Consider the following 7,606-nt stretch of genomic DNA (forward strand, 5'->3'; position numbering starts at 1 on the left):
AAATTTCAAATTAAATCATCAAAATGGTTTTGGTGTATTGCTGATTCAATCATGCATGGTCAGACTCTTTGTTGTGTGCAGAATTTCTCACAAATAGAATTAAGAAGATGCTTGGATTTAACATCTTTAATATGGAATTTTTTTTGGAAAACAATTGCGAAATTTATGACTACACAAAATTATTCAAATTCAATCATGTAAATCCTTTTGTTTTTTAAGTCTCATCTGGGGGTTATTCAGTTGTGATGTCTTATACATATATTTGAGGGTAGTGTAGTTTTATGAATATGTGATCAGCACAATATGACTAATTCTCACTCGAATAGCACACGTCAGTTAATCGATGGTGAATTTAAACCTTATTTATGACCAAAACAAGGTCATTTCGAAGTGATCAGGATGTTTGATCAATTAACCGTGTTGCATTATTCGGGTAAGTTTGTAGCTAAGAAAATGGGTTTGAATCCCGGGATTAAAATTACTGACCCTAACAGACAATGAGCACACTTTCCTAACTGAGCATGCTCATGAGTTTACTTTTTCTGTACTATATAGGAAAAATAAAATTTCTCCCATGAGTTCGTTGAACCAAGAGACAACTGCTTGGCAATTGAAGTCACATTGAGTCGTTTAGCGGTCTTGTGGGCAACATTTACCTAAATGAGCAAAAATAAGTAAGAAACAGTCATCAGCTGGACATCAACTTGTCATCATCTAATAATAACGTAATTTTGTCAACTGGAGTTGTTAATGTCCAGTTGATGTCTAGTTTTAACGTATTTTTGTCCACTCAGGTTATGTGATGGGGGTCATAATTAGTTCTTGGCTACATTTCTCAATAGAATACTATGTATCCAGTACAACTTACCCTAAAAGGCAAATATCATGTTATCAAAGTGAAAAATTGAAGAGGCTGTCGATCTGATTCGGTGGCTGATCAACCATTATCTTTTACTAAGAACACCGCTAACGCCCGAATCAGTACCGGGATGAGAACTACAGAAATACCATTAAGGTACCTCAAAGTGTTCTCTGTCAGGTTTATACTCTCTAGAGAGATAGTAGGTTGAAAATTTCAAATTTCCAACTGACGTCATTTACGAATGACTGTTTATCTATTCTTGAAAATCTCATCTTCATTTATTAATCTTCATGCATTAAATTATTCAAAAGATTTTTATAATGAAATAAATTCGTCAATGAGATTCAAATTCAACAATAAATCATTTGTTAAAGTCCTTCAAATGCCCTTTTCTTCTTTTTCCATCATCTATGTGACAAAAAATATTTCACAAAAATGCAACAATTCATGTATATGAAGAAATGAGCATTTTTATGTTGTGAGAAATGAAGAAAATGTGAATTTGATGATGCTTTGGAATCGTCGTTGGCTGTTGTAATTTGTAAAGTAATGAAAAGACATTTAAGCTTTGTACTTTGAGCATTTTGTAGGATAATTGAGGAAATTAAGTCTAGCAAATGATGTTTTTTCCCAGATCAACTGAGGTGATTGGCATTTGGGTTAGTTGTAAGTGAGCTTGAAATGAGCTTTTGTGCTGTTATGATCTTAGTGAATGGGGAAAATTAGGATGAGGAAGAAGATTTTTTGGGAATTTGGGTGATTATTGCTGAATGGAAGGTGTTTTGAATGTTTCATCTGTAAATGGCTGTTTACAGCATACTTTCTTACTTCGTTTGTCGTACAGATCATTCTAACAGGTAAAGAGACCAATTTCAAGTAGATCAATGGTCTTTCTGAATCATAAAAGTATGCTCTTTGCCAGTTAGGGTCAATTGCGATCCCTAAACCTTCTTTCCTAAGACGTCTCCCAAAGTTGGCTCGATCTTGAGCTTCTGTCTGTCAATTACTGATTCACATTGCAATGCTATACTTATCGACAGCTCCTCATCGTTCATGATCGTGTTATTTTACCATCATGAAAATTTTAGCTACAGACTCAATTTAGCTTTTGGGGAGTTCCATTGGAAGTTGGGGATGCTATCGGGGGAGTTAGGCAAGCTATCGATCTGACTCGTTGGTGGACCAAGTGTCAAACTGTACTCCCTGTTACTCGCCTGTAGAGTGGCAGCCTCACAAACAGGATAGGAATAGTGGGTATTGCATAGATAAATCTACAAAAGGTAAACAAGACTCAATGTAGCTTCCTCAGATCCTGTCCAACAGAGCCCAAATGGAGCCGATTAACCTCAATTCTTCGAGTTTGCAGCATAACTCCTCTTAAAGTTTAAATCAACTCACATCCTATAACCAACCCTGAATACAGCATCATTGATCAATCTACATCAAGTTTAATCAATCCATTCACTTTAATCGTCCATCCGACTAGTAAATGTCTACTAAAATTCACAACAGGTACACACTCGACTGTTTAACAAACTCGACCAACTTCAACCTCATTAATGACATTACCAATGTGAGTTTCTTCCATTGATGAATTAAATTTCCCCTCAAAAACAAGATTTCATATTGCATAAAAACACATTTCATACATCCATATGATTCGTATCGTCAAGAAAGTTATAGACTAATGAAGTGTCGTGCCCAATTAAATTTCCCTTACGAAGTAAAGAAATTGCATGAAAAGAGACTTCATGTGAACTTTTTGCACTAACATACCCATCAGATTGTAACTTCATGTATATGTACGATCAGCATAAAAATGCAAGTATGAAAAAGTATGCAGGAAAATGAATGATTTAATAAATGTACCATTTAAGTTAATAAACTTAAGACAGAAAAAAAAATATAACCACAAGATGTAATTTGAATTTGTTGTGCTGTGCTTACTTACTTTCCACATCTACACTTGTGCTTCATTTCATTATGTAAAAGAGTTTATTGATGAAGAAAAAAAAATGGTAATAAAACGATAATCTATCAATGTCTAGTCGCAACATATGATGAAGATATTAAACATGACAATTAATAAATTAGAAGGAAAAATCTGCTTTCGAGTATGTGTGGAAATTTCACTTGAATTTATGGCTTGACTTGGAATTATTTGGATTTTTCTAAAATTTGAAGAATTTTAAAAAAAAAACTTTGAAAAATTTGGAAGGTTTTAAATTTTACTCAATAATATGTTTTAAATCAAAATTCTGTAGAACTGCTCAATCGGCAAACGCTCGAATGTTGTCTACATATCGATCAAATGGACATTATATTCAGAACCTAACTACATCTTGGTTCTATATATATTATTTGCTTGGAATCGGGGTTCGTGTTTCTGATTGTATTGTCACCGTGTACACATAATTAGGCAGCCAAAAATGCATTTCCTGTTTTGATTTCATCGTACAACCCTCTTGAGTACAGATAATACAGAACAGAGAACGAGATCAGTATTTTAACGAGTAACGATCAAAAGTGTCAATTCTTCTCTGGAAAATACACAATTAGGAATTAAAATCACGTATTTGAAACATACTTGATGTATTGATATATTGAGTTACTCGGGTTTCATGGTACCAATATCCAATACACAATGCATGATCATTAATCCAACAGTATGAGTCCCGGTGATCGGGAAACCCGGATTACTCGATACACCAAAGTATGACTCTCAACCGAACAATTTGGGTACCGAGTACTGCATAACCCGATACACAATTTGGGTACCGAGTACTGGGTAGCCCGATACACCAAAGGAGTTTTCTCAAACTAGAAATTGCCTACCGGGTACCGGGCAGTCCGAGCTATATAAAACACCAAACTATGGACCTCAACTAAATAATTGCCTACTTAACAAATTTAAATCTACAACAAATATCTCCCCACAATAGAGTTAAGCTGCATGAAAAGTAAATTGATAGATTAGGCATTCAAATTAATCAATTAATTGCAATCCCAAAGAATTCTTTGTTGTCTAAATGCTGATAATTACTTTATTGTTGCTTATTCATAAGTAGAAAAAAATAAACAAGTTTTCACATCTCTCATGCCATCATGACATGCCGTGTCTATTAAAAATATTGAATATTTAAAGAATTTTTTTCTCACCAAAATACTATTGGAATATTGATTGTACCGCAACCGGCATACTGACCGATTCAAAACAATACACAATGCACAAAAAATGTGTAAAACCATGAAGAAACAGACAAGAGTTTTGAAAGTATGGTAAGAGGCATTGAAAAGAGCTTTTTTTTGGCGGATAGAATTAGCTACCATCGTGTACTTTTAGACAAAGATTCTTATGTCATGCATGTGTTTGTGTCTTTGAAATTGTTTATGAAAATGATCTGTAATATGAGTAGCAAGTGTGATGACTAGAGAGTCCATGAAAGTGGCAGTAGGAAATTCCAGATTAAATCAGCTAATGAAAATTTTTGGAAGCTTCTAAAAGCTGTCCTTAAACTATTAAGTTTTTTAAAGTCTCCAACAGTGCTCAGTAGTTAAGAGACGTTCGAAAATGATGACTAAAAATTAGGATTCGAACTTTAAAATAAATGCCAAAAAAAGAATACAAAGTGTGAAAAATGTGGAAAAACTATAGAGTTTATATGATTTTAAACTAGGAATCGAACCCACATTCAGTCATTTAAATTTATAAGTTCCCATAGCAAATCTGATAGTGATTTGATATGACTTGAATAAATGTACTACTAAATGCATTATTCTCTAAATCCAACATCAATTAATCATTCCCAAAAGTTCGAGCCAAATGGAGTTTCCTAAAAATCAACTGAAATTTGTATAAAATGTCATACTTCACAAGCGCCAAAAACTAAAATTTTTGCCAATTTTAATCTCTTTTAAGCAAACTTGAGCAAGTTAAAATAGACTACGACATCTAAATTAAGCAACATGGCGTAGGACGGTTATGTAGGAATGCCAGTTAGGTGCCAAAACTGAGAATTTGAACAGACTTTGTGATTCGACTAGCAATAAAGAGAGATGGAAAGCATTTCGTAACATTCAAGTCGGAGCATGGTTCCAATAAGTAAGTAACGACCTCTGAACTATAGTGCAGCATGCTAGCTAAAAGTCAAATGTACGTCATTGATGGATATTCCTATTATTTTCATTGCTCCAATTCTGTTCAAAAATCTTCTTTTCATTTTATTCCAAAACCTTCAATATTTTCAAACAGTGCTGCGGATTAAATCTATGTCTACTTCTTTACTTTATTTTTGATGACTCAATGTGCCAGATAATGACATATACCTATGAATATGGAATAAAATAATAGCTGTGATGAAGAAATTTTGAAGTGAAATATTAACGAAGAAGAATGAAAATGTAAAGAGGAGAAGAAAAGAAATGGAATATAAAGCTAATGGATTAGACCACATTCAATCTTCGATAACTAAAGACTCATTCATTTACGAAATGAATAGAAATAAAAAGATGTAGTAAATTTTCAATGTGTAACTTTTATTGCATCTTATATTTTGCCTGCAGATATATTTTGTGCATTTTGTTCTGTTAGTTCAGTTGAGTATTTTAACATGATTATTCAGATTCTATAGCTTGACACAGTTTCATATAATTTCACAAAAAAACCACAAAATTATTCGCAAATTAACAATAAACCAAGGCAAATTTTGATTACGATAATAAAGAATTTTCACATTGGAAACAGATTCTTGATGCTTTTTTTGGGCTGGAACTCCAGTCTTGATTAATGAACATTGCAAAATATGCAAAACAGCAGGATGGTGGGAATATCTCTTAACAATTAATTTTATTCTCACCAAATTCTGACTGTGAGTTTTTAATATTCAAATTTTTTTGTGGATGAATTGTAATGTTGGAAGTGCTAAATTTACATGAAACTACATGGGAATTGTTCCAAAAATGTACATGAGTTATCAAATTCTGAATTGAAATGTTATTATTAAGAGATTCACAAAACTGTTCATGACATTTGAAATTTTTTTCAGGGGCGTATCTGGGGGTTGTAGGTCAACCACCTTAACGTGTTATGGACAAAATTCTTCATTTTGTTAGGTTTTTTTGAGACAAAATTCCTAAAAGTGTCCAAATTTTTATTACCCAAGTTTTCAGGCGATGAAATTACATCAGTGGTTATAATGGTAGAAAGTTGGACTTACGTGCCTAAGATCCAAAGCTTAATCACAGGCCATGTCTGATTTTCGAAGCTCTTCTTTCCATTTTATCGTTCTGGTTACTAAGCTCGGTTCTTGTATTGGATCCAGTTCAGTTCCTTGGCACATAGTGTCTACTGCTAGGTTTACAAGGATTAGGTCTTATGACGAATTTTTGTCTTTCCAATGTGTATAGCTTGCAACTGGTTTAGATCCCACTATAAACTGTAGGTCTAGGTTTATCACGAACAGCTCGTGGTAGATCAAAGAACTTCTGGAAAGAAGCTGTCGATAGAGACAGTTTTGGCAATTGGCTGGCCGATCGCGACGATAGAACCAGCTGTAGACGACAACTGAGGGAGGCCATGGTTAACAGTTGATCTGTACGATCTCAGAGTTTTGAACAGTCAAAGATATAGGGGTCGTCCATAAATGACGTCCAACTTTAAATGAGAAGAGCCATTATTTATGAACAACCCCACATATCAATACCATCCAGACATCATAACAATAGCAATTCTTCCAAAATAATATTCAGAATAATATCCCATTTAAGCATACATCCACGATTTTATTGACTGATGAGTAAGTGCTTTAAAATAAAAAAATTCTATTTGCATGACATACAAAAAGAAGTTTTCTGAATGGTAAATACACATACGGTTGAGGAGAGGCTAGCAATGCCAGAATATTTGACCCACTCACTCCTATACTATTCATAGCCCATTTCTTTCTCTCACTTACTTTTCATTTTCTTACCGAAAAAATAATAGTCGTCGTCTCTCTGTGCATAGTCATGAACATGCGATCATCATTTACTTAGCTATGTGGCTTTTGAGGTATTTACAGACAATAACAAGGCATAGTGATTCTCAAGAATTCGCATCAGTTAAAAAAAAAATAAATTCATTCGCTGAAGTGTTTGGAAAGAATTGTTTTCTTTTATTATTCATTCCGTCAACGGAACTTGACGTACGTGATTGTGATTTAAGTAGCATAGAATGAAGTGCATTTGTCAGCATACATTACATTTTAAGTGCAACAAACGTAAATCGAAATGAAAAGAAAATCAGTGAAATTTCGAAATTCTTATTTGAGAAATCTAGTTCTTTCAATTTCTTTTTATAGTTCCCCTCATCCAAGTATGGAACAGAGAAGAGGAAAAGAAATGAATAATTTCACTAAACATCCAATTGATTTGAAATTCTGGTTTCATCTCCAAGCGCACTTTGCAAATGTCTATCGAAAGTGATATTTTTTTTTTCTTCTGTACAAGTCGCATTTTTTTTCTTACATTTAAGAATTTGTAATTGAAGTGTGTAGAAAGTCGCATTCGCGCTACGCAACATTCCCTTAAAAGAAGAAACTTGCATCCAGAGTTGGGATATTAGGATTATTAGATGTTATTTCCTCATTTGATTTAATATTCTATTGAAGATATTTTTTAACACATCCGGAAGGCTCATGATGTAGAAAAGGAAGAAAAGCTTAAAGCTGAAGAGGAGGCAGGTCTACGATATGCTGATGACATGCG

Source organism: Chironomus tepperi, unplaced genomic scaffold, assembly GCF_022539635.2.
Source record: "Chironomus tepperi strain 1889 unplaced genomic scaffold, CSIRO-AGI_Ctep_v1 contig_479, whole genome shotgun sequence".
Lineage (NCBI taxonomy): Eukaryota > Metazoa > Arthropoda > Insecta > Diptera > Chironomidae > Chironomus > Chironomus tepperi.